This window comes from Vicugna pacos, chromosome 30 (genome assembly GCF_048564905.1).
Source record: "Vicugna pacos chromosome 30, VicPac4, whole genome shotgun sequence".
Classification (NCBI taxonomy): domain Eukaryota; kingdom Metazoa; phylum Chordata; class Mammalia; order Artiodactyla; family Camelidae; genus Vicugna; species Vicugna pacos.
The window spans coordinates 30,186,287-30,203,014 of record NC_133016.1 but is presented as its reverse complement, the minus strand read 5'-3'; positions in this window follow the sequence as shown (position 1 = coordinate 30,203,014).

Here is a 16,728-nt window from a genome sequence, read left to right as displayed (position 1 = left end):
TCACTGTAAAACCGAGTTGGAGATTGTACCTCCCCATATATATGTATGGAGTGGAGTTGGCAACTGAAAAGAAACTTTGTGTTCCCTTCAAGCTAGGTGAAGGACGGCTTTCACACACACTTATCTCTCAGAACTTAGCATGTGCAGAGACGTTCGTTCATCCAGCACAAAGGGAACGGGATGCAGGAGAAACCCTTACTCTGGTTTCTCAGTCTGTTTCCTAGTGCCGGTTTGAAGTGCCTGCCGTTTTCACTGTAAAACCGAGTTGGAGCTTGTACCTCCCCATATATATGTATGGAGTGGAGTTGGCAACTGAAAAGAAACTTTGTGTTCCCTTCAAGCTAGGTGAAGGACGGCTTTCACACACACTTCTCTCTCAGAACTGAGCATGTGGAGAGACGTTCGTTCATCCAGCACAAAGGGAACGGGTTGCAGGAGAAACCCTTACTCTGGTTTCTCAGTCGGTTTCCTAGTGCCGGTTTGAAGTGCCTGCCGTTTTCACTGTAAAACCGAGTTGGAGCTTGTACCTCCCCATATATATGTATGGAGTGGAGTTGGCAACTGAAAAGAAACTTTGTGTTCCCTTCAAGCTAGGTGAAGGACGGCTTTCACACACACTTATCTCTCAGAACTGAGCATGTGGAGAGACGTTCGTTCATCCAGCACAAAGGGAACGGGTTGCAGGAGAAACCCTTACTCTGGTTTCTCAGTCTGTTTCCTAGTGCCGGTTTGAAGTGCCTGCCGTTTTCACTGTAAAACCGAGTTGGAGCTTGTACCTCCCCATATATATGTATGGAGTGGAGTTGGCAACTGAAAAGAAACTTTGTGTTCCCTTCAAGCTAGGTGAAGGACGGCTTTCACACACACTTATCTCTCAGAACTTAGCATGTGCAGAGACGTTCGTTCATCCAGCACAAAGGGAACGGGATGCAGGAGAAACCCTTACTCTGGTTTCTCAGTCTGTTTCCTAGTGCCGGTTTGAAGTGCCTGCCGTTTTCACTGTAAAACCGAGTTGGAGCTTGTACCTCCCCATATATATGTATGGAGTGGAGTTGGCAACTGAAAACAAACTTTGTGTTCCCTTCAAGCTAGGTGAAGGACGGCTTTCACACACACTTGTCTCTCAGAACTGAGCATGTGGAGAGACGTTCGTTCATCCAGCACAAAGGGAACGGGTTGCAGGAGAAACCCTTACTCTGGTTTCTCAGTCGGTTTCCTAGTGCCGGTTTGAAGTGCCTGCCGTTTTCACTGTAAAACCGAGTTGGAGCTTGTACCTCCCCATATATATGTATGGAGTGGAGTTGGCAACTGAAAAGAAACTTTGTGTTCCCTGCAAGCTAGGTTAAGGACGGCTTTCACACACACTTATCTCTCAGAACTGAGCATGTGGAGAGACGTTCGTTCATCCAGCACAAAGGGAACGGTTTGTAGGAGAAACCCTTTCTCTGGATTCTGTCGGTTTCCTAGTGCCAGTTTGAAGTGCCTGCCGTTTTCACTGTAAAACCGAGTTGGAGCTTGTACCTCCACATATATATGTATGGAGTGGAGTTGGCAACTGAAAAGAAACTTTGTGTTCCCTTCAAGCTAGGTGAAGGACGGCTTTCACACACACTTATCTCTCAGAACTGAGCATGTGGAGAGACGTTCGTTCATCCAGCACAAAGGGAACGGGTTGCAGGAGAAACCCTTACTCTGGTTTCTCAGTCGGTTTCCTAGTGCCGGTTTGAAGTGCCTGCCGTTTTCACTGTAAAACCGAGTTGGAGCTTGTACCTCCCCATATATATGTATGGAGTGGAGTTGGCAGCTGAAAAGAAACTTTGTGTTCCCTTCAAGCTAGGTGAAGGACGGCTTTCACACACACTTATCTCTCAGAACTTAGCATGTGCAGAGACGTTCGTTCATCCAGCACAAAGGGAACGGGATGCAGGAGAAACCCTTACTCTGGTTTCTCAGTCTGTTTCCTAGTGCCGGTTTGAAGTGCCTGCCGTTTTCACTGTAAAACCGAGTTGGAGCTTGTACCTCCCCATATATATGTATGGAGTGGAGTTGGCAACTGAAAAGAAACTTTGTGTTCCCTTCAAGCTAGTTGAAGGACGGCTTTCACACACACTTGTCTCTCAGAACTGAGCATGTGGAGAGACGTTCGTTCATCCAGCACAAAGGGAACGGGTTGCAGGAGAAACCCTTACTCTGGTTTCTCAGTCGGTTTCCTAGTGCCGGTTTGAAGTGCCTGCCGTTTTCACTGTAAGCCGAGTTGGAGATTGTACCTCCCCATATATATGTATGGAGTGGAGTTGGCAACTGAAAAGAAACTTTGTGTTCCCTTCAAGCTAGGTGAAGGACGGCTTTCACACACACTTATCTCTCAGAACTGAGCATGTGGAGAGACGTTCGTTCATCCAGCACAAAGGGAACGGGTTGCAGGAGAAACCCTTACTCTGGTTTCTCAGTCGGTTTCCTAGTGCCGGTTTGAAGTGCCTGCCGTTTTCACTGTAAAACCGAGTTGGAGCTTGTACCTCCCCATATATATGTATGGAGTGGAGTTGGCAACTGAAAAGAAACTTTGTGTTCCCTTCAAGCTAGGTGAAGGACGGCTTTCACACACACTTATCTCTCAGAACTGAGCATGTGGAGAGACGTTCGTTCATCCAGCACAAAGGGAACGGTTTGTAGCAGAAACCCTTTCTCTGGATTCTCAGTCGGTTTCCTAGTGCCAGTTTGAAGTGCCTGCCGTTTTCACTGTAAAACCGAGCTGGAGCTTGTACCTCCCCATATATATGTATGGAGTGGAGTTGGCAACTGAAAAGAAACTTTGTGTTCCCTTCAAGCTAGGTGAAGGACGGCTTTCACACACACTTATCTCTCAGAACTGAGCATGTGGAGAGACGTTCGTTCATCCAGCACAAAGGGAACGGGTTGCAGGAGAAACCCTTACTCTGGTTTCTCAGTCTGTTTCCTAGTGCCGGGTTGAATTGCCTGCCATTTTCACTGTAAAACCGAGTTGGAGCTTGTACCTCCCCATATATATGTATGGAGTGGTGTTGGCAACTGAAAAGAAACTTTGTGTTCCCTTCAAGCTAGGTGAAGGGCGGCTTCACACACACTTATCTCTCAGAACTGAGCATGTGGAGAGACTTTCGTTCATCCAGCACAAAGGGAACGGGTTGCAGGAGAAACCCTTACTCTGGTTTCTCAGTCTGTTTCCTAGTGCCGGTTTGAAGTGCCTGCCGTTTTCACTGTAAAACCGAGTTGGAGCTTGTACCTCCCCATATATATGTATGGAGTGGAGTTGCCAACTGAAAAGAAACTTTGTGTTCCCTTCAAGCTAGGTGAAGGACGGCTTTCACACACACTTATCTCTTAGAACTGAGCATGTGGAGAGACGTTCGTTCATCCAGCACAAAGGGAACGGGTTGCAGGAGAAACCCTTACTCTGGTTTCTCAGTCTGTTTCCTAGTGCCGGTTTGAAGTGCCTACCGTTTTCACTGTAAAACCGAGTTGGAGCTTGTACCTCCCCATATATATGTATGGAGTGGAGTTGGCAACTGAAAAGAAACTTTGTGTTCCCTTCAAGCTAGGTGAAGGACGGCTTTCACACACACTTATCTCTCAGAACTGAGCATGTGGAGAGACGTTCGTTCATCCAGCACAAAGGGAACGTGTTGCAGGAGAAACCCTTACTCTGGATTCTCAGTCTGTTTCCTAGTGCCGGTTTGAAGTGCCTGCCGTTTTCACTGGAAATCCGAATTGGAGCTTGTACCTCCCCATATATATGTATGGAGTGGAGTTGGCAACTGAAAAGAAACTTTGTGTTCCCTTCAAGCTAGGTGAAGGACGGCTTTCACACACATTTATCTCTCAGAACTGAGCATGTGGAGAGACGTTCGTTCATCCAGCACAAAGGGAACGGGTTGCAGGAGAAACCCTTACTCTGGATTCTCAGTCGGTTCCCTAGTGCCGGTTTGAAGTGCCTGCCGTTTTCACTGTAAAACCGAGTTGGAGCTTGTACCTCCCCATATATATGTATGGAGTGGAGTTGGCAACTGAAAAGAAACTTTGTGTTCCCTTCAAGGTAGGTGAAGGGCGGCTTTCACACACACTTATCTCTCAGAACTGAGCATGTGGAGAGACTTTCGTTCATCCAGCACAAAGGGAACGGGTTGCAGGAGAAACCCTTACTCTGGTTTCTCAGTCTGTTTCCTAGTGCCGGTTTGAAGTGCCTGCCGTTTTCACTGTAAAACCGAGTTGGAGCTTGTACCTCCCCATATATATGTATGGAGTGGAGTTGGCAACTGAAAAGAAACTTTGTGTTCCCTTCAAGCTAGGTGAAGGACGGCTTTCACACACACTTATCTCTTAGAACTGAGCATGTGGAGAGACGTTCGTTCATCCAGCACAAAGGGAACGGGTTGCAGGAGAAACCCTTACTCTGGTTTCTCAGTCTGTTTCCTAGTGCCGGTTTGAAGTGCCTACCGTTTTCACTGTAAAACCGAGTTGGAGCTTGTACCTCCCCATATATATGTATGGAGTGGAGTTGGCAACTCAAAAGAAACTTTGTGTTCCCTTCAAGCTAGGTGAAGGACGGCTTTCACACACACTTATCTCTCAGAACTGAGCATGTGGAGAGACGTTCGTTCATCCAGCACAAAGGGAACGGGTTGCAGGAGAAACCCTTACTCTGGATTCTCAGTCTGTTTCCTAGTGCCGGTTTGAAGTGCCTGCCGTTTTCACTGGAAATCCGAATTGGAGCTTGTACCTCCCCATATATATGTATGGAGTGGAGTTGGCAACTGAAAAGAAACTTTGTGTTCCCTTCAAGCTAGGTGAAGGACGGCTTTCACACACACTTATCTCTCAGAACTGAGCATGTGGAGAGACGTTCGTTCATCCAGCACAAAGGGAACGTGTTGCAGGAGAAACCCTTACTCTGGATTCTCAGTCTGTTTCCTAGTGCCGGTTTGAAGTGCCTGCCGTTTTCACTGGAAATCCGAATTGGAGCTTGTACCTCCCCATATATATGTATGGAGTGGAGTTGGCAACTGAAAAGAAACTTTGTGTTCCCTTCAAGCTAGGTGAAGGACGGCTTTCACACACACTTATCTCTCAGAACTGAGCATGTGGAGAGACGTTCGTTCATCCAGCACAAAGGGAACGGGTTGCAGGAGAAACCCTTACTCTGGATTCTCAGTCGGTTCCCTAGTGCCGGTTTGAAGTGCCTGCCGTTTTCACTGTAAAACCGAGTTGGAGCTTGTACCTCCCCATATATATGTATGGAGTGGAGTTGGCAACTGAAAAGAAACTTTGTGTTCCCTTCAAGGTAGGTGAAGGGCGGCTTTCACACACACTTATCTCTCAGAACTGAGCATGTGGAGAGACTTTCGTTCATCCAGCACAAAGGGAACGGGTTGCAGGAGAAACCCTTACTCTGGTTTCTCAGTCTGTTTCCTAGTGCCGGTTTGAAGTGCCTGCCGTTTTCACTGTAAAACCGAGTTGGAGCTTGTACCTCCCCATATATATGTATGGAGTGGAGTTGGCAACTGAAAAGAAACTTTGTGTTCCCTTCAAGCTAGGTGAAGGACGGCTTTCACACACACTTATCTCTTAGAACTGAGCATGTGGAGAGACGTTCGTTCATCCAGCACAAAGGGAACGGGTTGCAGGAGAAACCCTTACTCTGGTTTCTCAGTCTGTTTCCTAGTGCCGGTTTGAAGTGCCTACCGTTTTCACTGTAAAACCGAGTTGGAGCTTGTACCTCCCCATATATATGTATGGAGTGGAGTTGGCAACTCAAAAGAAACTTTGTGTTCCCTTCAAGCTAGGTGAAGGACGGCTTTCACACACACTTATCTCTCAGAACTGAGCATGTGGAGAGACGTTCGTTCATCCAGCACAAAGGGAACGGGTTGCAGGAGAAACCCTTACTCTGGATTCTCAGTCTGTTTCCTAGTGCCGGTTTGAAGTGCCTGCCGTTTTCACTGGAAATCCGAATTGGAGCTTGTACCTCCCCATATATATGTATGGAGTGGAGTTGGCAACTGAAAAGAAACTTTGTGTTCCCTTCAAGCTAGGTGAAGGACGGCTTTCACACACACTTATCTCTCAGAACTGAGCATGTGGAGAGACGTTCGTTCATCCAGCACAAAGGGAACGTGTTGCAGGAGAAACCCTTACTCTGGATTCTCAGTCTGTTTCCTAGTGCCGGTTTGAAGTGCCTGCCGTTTTCACTGGAAATCCGAATTGGAGCTTGTACCTCCCCATATATATGTATGGAGTGGAGTTGGCAACTGAAAAGAAACTTTGTGTTCCCTTCAAGCTAGGTGAAGGACGGCTTTCACACACACTTATCTCTCAGAACTGAGCATGTGGAGAGACGTTCGTTCATCCAGCACAAAGGGAACGGGTTGCAGGAGAAACCCTTACTCTGGATTCTCAGTCGGTTCCCTAGTGCCGGTTTGAAGTGCCTGCCGTTTTCACTGTAAAACCGAGTTGGAGCTTGTACCTCCCCATATATATGTATGAAGTGGATTTGGCACCTGAAAAGAAACTTTGTGTTCCCTTCAAGCTAGGTTAAGGACGGCTTTCACACACACTTATCTCTCAGAACTGAGCATGTGGAGAGACGTTCGTTCATCCAGCACAAAGGGAACGGTTTGTAGCAGAAACCCTTTCTCTGGATTCTCAGTCGGTTTCCTAGTTCCAGTTTGAAGTGCCTGCCTTTTTCACTGTAAAACCGAGCTGGAACTTGTACCTCCCCATATATATGTATGGAGTGGAGTTGGCAACTGAAAAGAAACTTTGTGTTCCCTTCAAGCTAGGTGAAGGACGGCTTTCACACACACTTATCTCTCAGAACTGAGCATGTGGAGAGACGTTCGTTCATCCAGCACAAAGGGAACGGTTTGTAGGAGAAACCCTTTCTCTGGATTCTCAGTCGGTTTCCTAGTACCAGTTTGAAGTGCCTGCCGTTTTCACTGTAAAACCGAGTTGGAGATTGTACCTCCACATATATATGTATGGAGTGGAGTTGGCAACTGAAAAGAAACTTTGTGTTCCCTTCAAGCTAGGTGAAGGACGGCTTTCACACACACTTATCTCTCAGAACTTAGCATGTGCAGAGACGTTCGTTCATCCAGCACAAAGGGAACGGGATGCAGGAGAAACCCTTACTCTGGTTTCTCAGTCTGTTTCCTAGTGCCGGTTTGAAGTGCCTGCCGTTTTCACTGTAAAACCGAGTTGGAGCTTGTACCTCCCCATATATATGTATGGAGTGGAGTTGGCAACTGAAAAGAAACTTTGTGTTCCCTTCAAGCTAGGTGAAGGACGGCTTTCACACACACTTCTCTCTCAGAACTGAGCATGTGGAGAGACGTTCGTTCATCCAGCACAAAGGGAACGGGTTGCAGGAGAAACCCTTACTCTGGTTTCTCAGTCGGTTTCCTAGTGCCGGTTTGAAGTGCCTGCCGTTTTCACTGTAAAACCGAGTTGGAGCTTGTACCCCCCCATATATATGTATGGAGTGGAGTTGGCAACTGAAAAGAAACTTTGTGTTCCCTTCAAGCTAGGTGAAGGACGGCTTTCACACACACTTATCTCTCAGAACTGAGCATGTGGAGAGACGTTCGTTCATCCAGCACAAAGGGAACGGGTTGCAGGAGAAACCCTTACTCTGGTTTCTCAGTCTGTTTCCTAGTGCCGGTTTGAAGTGCCTGCCGTTTTCACTGTAAAACCGAGTTGGAGATTGTACCTCCCCATATATATGTATGGAGTGGAGTTGGCAACTGAAAAGAAATTTTGTGTTCCCTTCAAGCTAGGTGAAGGACGGCTTTCACACACACTTATCTCTCAGAACTTAGCATGTGCAGAGACGTTCGTTCATCCAGCACAAAGGGAACGGGATGCAGGAGAAACCCTTACTCTGGTTTCTCAGTCTGTTTCCTAGTGCCGGTTTGAAGTGCCTGCCGTTTTCACTGTAAAACCGAGTTGGAGCTTGTACCTCCCCATATATATGTATGGAGTGGAGTTGGCAACTGAAAAGAAACTTTGTGTTCCCTTCAAGCTAGGTGAAGGACGGCTTTCACACACACTTGTCTCTCAGAACTGAGCATGTGGAGAGACGTTCGTTCATCCAGCACAAAGGGAACGGGTTGCAGGAGAAACCCTTACTCTGGTTTCTCAGTCGGTTTCCTAGTGCCGGTTTGAAGTGCCTGCCGTTTTCACTGTAAAACCGAGTTGGAGCTTGTACCTCCCCATATATATGTATGGAGTGGAGTTGGCAACTGAAAAGAAACTTTGTGTTCCCTGCAAGCTAGGTGAAGGACGGCTTTCACACACACTTATCTCTCAGAACTGAGCATGTGGAGAGACGTTCGTTCATCCAGCACAAAGGGAACGGGTTGCAGGAGAAACCCTTACTCTGGTTTCTCAGTCGGTTTCCTAGTGCCGGTTTGAAGTGCCTGCCGTTTTCACTATAAAACCGAGTTGGAGCTTGTACCTCCCCATATATATGTATGGAGTGGAGTTGGCAATTGAAAAGAAACTTTGTGTTCCCTTCAAGCTAGGTGAAGGACGGCTTTCACACACACTTATCTCTCAGAACTGAGCATGTGGAGAGACGTTCGTTCATCCAGCACAAAGGGAACGGTTTGTAGGAGAAACCCTTTCTCTGGATTCTCAGTCGGTTTCCTAGTGCCAGTTTGAAGTGCCTGCCGTTTTCACTGTAAAACCGAGCTGGAGCTTGTACCTCCCCATATATATGTATGGAGTGGAGTTGGCAACTGAAAAGAAACTTTGTGTTCCCTTCAAGCTAGGTGAAGGACGGCTTTCACACACACTTATCTCTCAGAACTGAGCATGTGGAGAGACGATCGTTCATCCAGCACAAAGGGAACGGTTTGTAGGAGAAACCCTTTCTCTGGATTCTCAGTCGGTTTCCTAGTGCCATTTTGAAGTGCCTGCCGTTTTCACTGTAAAACCGAGCTGGAGCTTGTACCTCCACATATATATGTATGGAGTGGAGTTGGCAACTGAAAAGAAACTTTGTGTTCCCTTAAATCTAGGTGAAGGACGGCTTTCACACACACTTATCTCTCAGAACTGAGCATGTGGAGAGACGTTCGTTCATCCAGCACAAAGGGAACGGGTTGCAGGAGAAACCCTTACTCTGCATTCTCAGTCGGTTCCCTAGTGCCGGTTTGAAGTGCCTGCCGTTTTCACTGTAAAACCGAGTTGGAGCTTGTACCTCCCCATATATATGTATGAAGTGGATTTGGCAACTGAAAAGAAACTTTGTGTTCCCTTCAAGCTAGGTGAAGGACGGCTTTCACACACACTTATCTCTCAGAACTGAGCATGTGGAGAGACGTTCGTTCATCCAGCACAAAGGGAACGGTTTGTAGGAGAAACCCTTTCTCTGGATTCTCAGTTGGTTTCCTAGTGCCAGTTTGAAGTGCCTGCCGTTTTCACTGTAAAACCGAGCTGGAGCTTGTACCTCCCCATATATATGTATGGAGTGGAGTTGGCAACTGAAAAGAAACTTTCTGTTCCCTTCAAGCTAGGTGAAGGACGGCTTTCACACACACTTATCTCTCAGAACTGAGCATGTGGAGAGACGTTCGTTCATCCAGCACAAAGGGAACGGTTTGTAGGAGAAACCCTTTCTCTGGATTCTCAGTCGGTTTCCTAGTGCCAGTTTGAAGTGCCTGCCGTTTTCACTGTAAAACCGAGTTGGAGATTGTACCTCCCCATATATATGTATGGAGTGGAGTTGGCAACTGAAAAGAAACTTTGTGTTCCCTTCAAGCTAGGTGAAGGACGGCTTTCACACACACTTATCTCTCAGAACTTAGCATGTGCAGAGACGTTCGTTCATCCAGCACAAAGGGTACGGGATGCAGGAGAAACCCTTACTCTGGTTTCTCAGTCTGTTTCCTAGTGCCGGTTTGAAGTGCCTGCCGTTTTCACTGTAAAACCGAGTTGGAGATTGTACCTCCCCATATATATGTATGGAGTGGAGTTGGCAACTGAAAAGAAACTTTGTGTTCCCTTCAAGCTAGGTGAAGGACGGCTTTCACACACACTTATCTCTCAGAACTGAGCATGTGGAGAGACGTTCGTTCATCCAGCACAAAGGAAACGGGTTGCAGGGAAACCCTTACTCTGGTTTCTCAGTCTGTTTCCTAGTGCCGGTTTGAAGTGCCTGCCGTTTTCACTGTAAAACCGAGTTGGAGATTGTACCTCCCCATATATATGTATGGAGTGGAGTTGGCAACTGAAAAGAAACTTTGTGTTCCCTTCAAACTAGGTGAAGGACGGCTTTCACACACACTTATCTCTCAGAACTGAGCATGTGGAGAGACGTTCGTTCATCCAGCACAAAGGGAACGGTTTGTAGGAGAAACCCTTTCTCTGGATTCTCAGTCGGTTTCCTAGTGCCAGTTTGAAGTGCCTGCCGTTTTCACTGTAAAACCGAGCTGGAGCTTGTACCTCCCCATATATATGTATGGAGTGGATTTGGCAACTGAAAAGAAACTTTGTGTTCCCTTCAAGCTAGGTGAAGGACGGCTTTCACACACACTTATCTCTCAGAACTGAGCATGTGGAGAGACGTTCGTTCATCCAGCACAAAGGGAACGGTTTGTAGGAGAAACCCTTTCTCTGGATTCTCATTCGGTTTCCTAGTACCAGTTTGAAGTGACTGCCGTTTTCACTGTAAAACCGAGTTGGAGATTGTACCTCCCCATATATATGTATGGAGTGGAGTTGGCAACTGAAAAGAAACTTTGTGTTCCCTTCAAGCTAGGTGAAGGACGGCTTTCACACACACTTATCTCTCAGAACTTAGCATGTGCAGAGACGTTCGTTCATCCAGCACAAAGGGAACGGGATGCAGGAGAAACCCTTACTCTGGTTTCTCAGTCTGTTTCCTAGTGCCGGTTTGAAGTGCCTGCCGTTTTCACTGTAAAACCGAGTTGGAGCTTGTACCTCCCCATATATATGTATGGAGTGGAGTTGGCAACTGTAAAGAAACTTTGTGTTCCCTTCAAGCTAGGTGAAGGACGGCTTTCACACACACTTGTCTCTCAGAACTGAGCATGTGGAGAGACGTTCGTTCATCCAGCACAAAGGGAACGGGTTGCAGGAGAAACCCTTACTCTGGTTTCTCAGTCGGTTTCCTAGTGCCGGTTTGAAGTGCCTGCCGTTTTCACTGTAAAACCGAGTTGGAGCTTGTACCTCCCCATATATATGTATGGAGTGGAGTTGGCAACTGAAAAGAAACTTTGTGTTCCCTTCAAGCTAGGTGAAGGACGGCTTTCACACACACTTATCTCTCAGAACTGAGCATGTGGAGAGACGTTCGTTCATCCAGCACAAAGGGAACGGGTTGCAGGAGAAACCCTTACTCTGGTTTCTCAGTCTGTTTCCTAGTGCCGGTTTGAAGTGCCTGCCGTTTTCACTGTAAAACCGAGTTGGAGATTGTACCTCCCCATATATATGTATGGAGTGGAGTTGGCAACTGAAAAGAAACTTTGTGTTCCCTTCAAGCTAGGTGAAGGACGGCTTTCACACACACTTATCTCTCAGAACTTAGCATGTGCAGAGACGTTCGTTCATCCAGCACAAAGGGAACGGGATGCAGGAGAAACCCTTACTCTGGTTTCTCAGTCTGTTTCCTAGTGCCGGTTTGAAGTGCCTGCCGTTTTCACTGTAAAACCGAGTTGGAGCTTGTACCTCCCCATATATATGTATGGAGTGGAGTTGGCAACTGAAAAGAAACTTTGTGTTCCCTTCAAGCTAGGTGAAGGACGGCTTTCACACACACTTATCTCTCAGAACTGAGCATGTGGAGAGACGTTCGTTCATCCAGCACAAAGGGAACGGGTTGCAGGAGAAACCCTTACTCTGGTTTCTCAGTCGGTTTCCTAGTGCCGGTTTGAAGTGCCTGCCGTTTTCACTGTAAAACCGAGTTGGAGCTTGTACCTCCCCATATATATGTATGGAGTGGAGTTGGCAACTGAAAAGAAACTTTGTGTTCCCTTCAAGCTAGGTGAAGGACGGCTTTCACACACACTTATCTCTCAGAACTGAGCATGTGGAGAGACGTTCGTTCATCCAGCACAAAGGGAACGGTTTGTAGGAGAAACCCTTTCTCTGGATTCTCAGTCGGTTTCCTAGTGCCAGTTTGAAGTGCCTGCCGTTTTCACTGTAAAACCGAGCTGGAGCTTGTACCTCCCCATATATATGTATGGAGTGGAGTTGGCAACTGAAAAGAAACTTTGTGTTCCCTTCAAGCTAGGTGAAGGACGGCTTTCACACACACTTATCTCTCAGAACTGAGCATGTGGAGAGACGATCGTTCATCCAGCACAAAGGGAACGGTTTGTAGGAGAAACCCTTTCTCTGGATTCTCAGTCGGTTTCCTAGTGCCATTTTGAAGTGCCTGCCGTTTTCACTGTAAAACCGAGCTGGAGCTTGTACCTCCACATATATATGTATGGAGTGGAGTTGGCAACTGAAAAGAAACTTTGTGTTCCCTTCAAGCAAGGTGAAGGACGGCTTTCACACACACTTATCTCTCAGAACTGAGCATGTGGAGAGACGTTCGTTCATCCAGCACAAAGGGAACGGGTTGCAGGAGAAACGCTTACTCTGGATTCTCAGTCTGTTTCCTAGTGCCGGTTTGAAGTGCCTGCCGTTTTCACTGGAAAACCGAATTGGAGCTTGTACCTCCCCATATATATGTATGGAGTGGAGTTGGCAACTGAAAAGAAACTTTGTGTTCCCTTCAAGCTAGGTGAAGGACGGCTTTCACACACATTTATCTCTCAGAACTGAGCATGTGGAGAGACGTTCGTTCATCCAGCACAAAGGGAACGTGTTGCAGGAGAAACCCTTACTCTGGATTCTCAGTCTGTTTCCTAGTGCCGGTTTGAAGTGCCTGCCGTTTTCACTGTAAAACCGAGTTGGAGCTTGTACCTCCCCATATATATGTATGGAGTGGAGTTGGCAACTGAAAAGAAACTTTGTGTTCCCTTCAAGCTAGGTGAAGGACGGCTTTCACACACACTTATCTCTCAGAACTGAGCATGTGGAGAGACGTTCGTTCATCCAGCACAAAGGGAACGGGTTGCAGGGGAAACCCTTACTCTGGATTCTCAGTCGGTTCCCTAGTGCCGGTTTGAAGTGCCTGCCGTTTTCACTGTAAAACCGAGTTGGAGCTTGTACCTCCCCATATATATGTATGAAGTGGATTTGGCAACTGAAAAGAAACTTTGTGTTCCCTTCAAGCTAGGTGAAGGACGGCTTTCACACACACTTATCTCTCAGAACTGAGCATGTGGAGAGACGTTCGTTCATCCAGCACAAAGGGAACGGTTTGTAGGAGAAACCCTTTCTCTGGATTCTCAGTCGGTTTCCTAGTGCCAGTTTGAAGTGCCTGCCGTTTTCACTGTAAAACCGAGCTGGAGCTTGTACCTCCCCATATATATGTATGGAGTGGAGTTGGCAACTGAAAAGAAACTTTCTGTTCCCTTCAAGCTAGGTGAAGGACGGCTTTCACACACACTTATCTCTCAGAACTGAGCATGTGGAGAGACGTTCGTTCATCCAGCACAAAGGGAACGGTTTGTAGGAGAAACCCTTTCTCTGGATTCTCAGTCGGTTTCCTAGTGCCAGTTTGACGTGCCTGCCGTTTTCACTGTAAAACCGAGTTGGAGATTGTACCTCCCCATATATATGTATGGAGTGGAGTTGTCAACTGAAAAGAAACTTTGTGTTCCCTTCAAGCTAGGTGAAGGACGGCTTTCACACACACTTATCTCTCAGAACTTAGCATGTGCAGAGACGTTCGTTCATCCAGCACAAAGGGTACGGGATGCAGGAGAAACCCTTACTCTGGTTTCTCAGTCTGTTTCCTAGTGCCGGTTTGAAGTGCCTGCCGTTTTCACTGTAAAACCGAGTTGGAGCTTGTACCTCCCCATATATATGTATGGAGTGGAGTTGGCAACTGAAAAGAAACTTTGTGTTCCCTTCAAGCTAGGTGAAGGACGGCTTTCACACACACTTGTCTCTCAGAACTGAGCATGTGGAGAGACGTTCGTTCATCCAGCACAAAGGGAACGGGTTGCAGGGGAAACCCTTACTCTGGTTTCTCAGTCGGTTTCCTAGTGCCGGTTTGAAGTGCCTGCCGTTTTCACTGTAAAACCGAGTTGGAGCTTGTACCTCCCCATATATATGTATGGAGTGGAGTTGGCAACTGAAAAGAATCTTTGTGTCCCTTCAAGCTAGGTGAAGGACGGCTTTCACACACACTTATCTCTCAGAACTGAGCATGTGGAGAGACGTTCGTTCATCCAGCACAAAGGGAACGGGTTGCAGGAGAAACCCTTACTCTGGTTTCTCAGTCGGTTTCCTAGTGCCGGTTTGAAGTGCCTGCCGTTTTCACTGTAAAACCGAGTTGGAGCTTGTACCTCCCCATATATATGTATGGAGTGGAGTTGGCAACTGAAAAGAAACTTTGTGTTCCCTTAAAGCTAGGTGAAGGACGGCTTTCACACACACTTATCTCTCAGAACTGAGCATGTGGAGAGACGTTCGTTCATCCAGCACAAAGGGAACGGGTTGCAGGAGAAACCCTTACTCTGGTTTCTCAGTCTGTTTCCTAGTGCCGGTTTGAAGTGCCTGCCGTTTTCACTGTAAAACCGAGTTGGGGATTGTACCTCCCCATATATATGTATGGAGTGGAGTTGGCAACTGAAAAGAAACTTTGTGTTCCCTTCAAGCTAGGTGAAGGACGGCTTTCACACACACTTATCTCTCAGAACTGAGCATGTGGAGAGACGTTCGTTCATCCAGCACAAAGGAAACGGGTTGCAGGAGAAACCCTTACTCTGGTTTCTCAGTCTGTTTCCTAGTGCCGGTTTGAAGTGCCTGCCGTTTTCACTGTAAAACCGAGTTGGAGCTTGTACCTCCCCATATATATGTATGGAGTGGAGTTGGCAACTGAAAAGAAACTTTGTGTTCCCTTCAAGCTAGGTGAAGGACGGCTTTCACACACACTTATCTCTCAGAACTGAGCATGTGGAGAGACGTTCGTTCATCCAGCACAAAGGGAACGGTTTGTAGGAGAAACCCTTTCTCTGGATTCTCAGTCGGTTTCCTAGTGCCAGTTTGAAGTGCCTGCCGTTTTCACTGTAAAACCGAGTTGGAGCTTGTACCTCCCCATATATATGTATGGAGTGGAGTTGGCAACTGAAAAGAAACTTTGTGTTCCCTTCAAGCTAGGTGAAGGACGGCTTTCACACACACTTATCTCTCAGAACTGAGCATGTGGAGAGACGTTCGTTCATCCAGCACAAAGGGAACGGTTTGTAGGAGAAACCCTTTCTCTGGATTCTCAGTCGGTTTCCTAGTACCAGTTTGAAGTGCCTGCCGTTTTCACTGTAAAACCGAGTTGGAGATTGTACCTCCCCATATATATGTATGGAGTGGAGTTGGCAACTGAAAAGAAACTTTGTGTTCCCTTCAAGCTAGGTGAAGGACGGCTTTCACACACATTTATCTCTCAGAACTTAGCATGTGCAGAGACGTTCGTTCATCCAGCACAAAGGGAACGGGATGCAGGAGAAACCCTTACTCTGGTTTCTCAGTCTGTTTCCTAGTGCCGGTTTGAAGTGCCTGCCGTTTTCACTGTAAAACCGAGTTGGAGCTTGTACCTCCCCATATATATGTATGGAGTGGAGTTGGCCACTGAAAAGAAACTTTGTGTTCCCTTCAAGCTAGGTGAAGGACGGCTTTCACACACACTTGTCTCTCAGAACTGAGCATGTGGAGAGACGTTCGTTCATCCAGCACAAAGGGAACGGGTTGCAGGAGAAACCCTTACTCTGGTTTCTCAGTCGGTTTCCTAGTGCCGGTTTGAAGTGCCTGCCGTTTTCACTGTAAAACCGAGTTGGAGCTTGTACCTCCCCATATATATGTATGGAGTGGAGTTGGCAACTGAAAAGAAACTTTGTGTTCCCTTCAAGCTAGGTGAAGGACGGCTTTCACACACACTTATCTCTCAGAACTGAGCATGTGGAGAGACGTTCGTTCATCCAGCACAAAGGGAACGGGTTGCAGGAGAAACCCTTACTCTGGTTTCTCAGTCTGTTTCCTAGTGCCGGTTTGAAGTGCCTGCCGTTTTCACTGTAAAACCGAGTTGGAGATTGTACCTCCCCATATATATGTATGGAGTGGAGTTGGCAACTGAAAAGAAACTTTGTGTTCCCTTCAAGCTAGGTGAAGGACGGCTTTCACACACACTTATCTCTCAGAACTTAGCATGTGCAGAGACGTTCGTTCATCCAGCACAAAGGGAACGGGATGCAGGAGAAACCCTTACTCTGGTTTCTCAGTCTGTTTCCTAGTGCCGGTTTGAAGTGCCTGCCGTTTTCACTGTAAAACCGAGTTGGAGCTTGTACCTCCCCATATATATGTATGGAGTGGAGTTGGCAACTGAAAAGAAACTTTGTGTTCCCTTCAAGCTAGGTGAAGGACGGCTTTCACACTCACTTATCTCTCAGAACTGAGCATGTGGAGAGACGTTCGTTCATCCAGCACAAAGGGAACGGGTTGCAGGGGAAACCCTTACTCTGGTTTCTCAGTCAGTTTCCTAGTGCCGGTTTGAAGTGCCTGCCGTTTTCACTGTAAAACCGAGTTGGAGCTTGTACCTCCCCATATATATGTATGGAG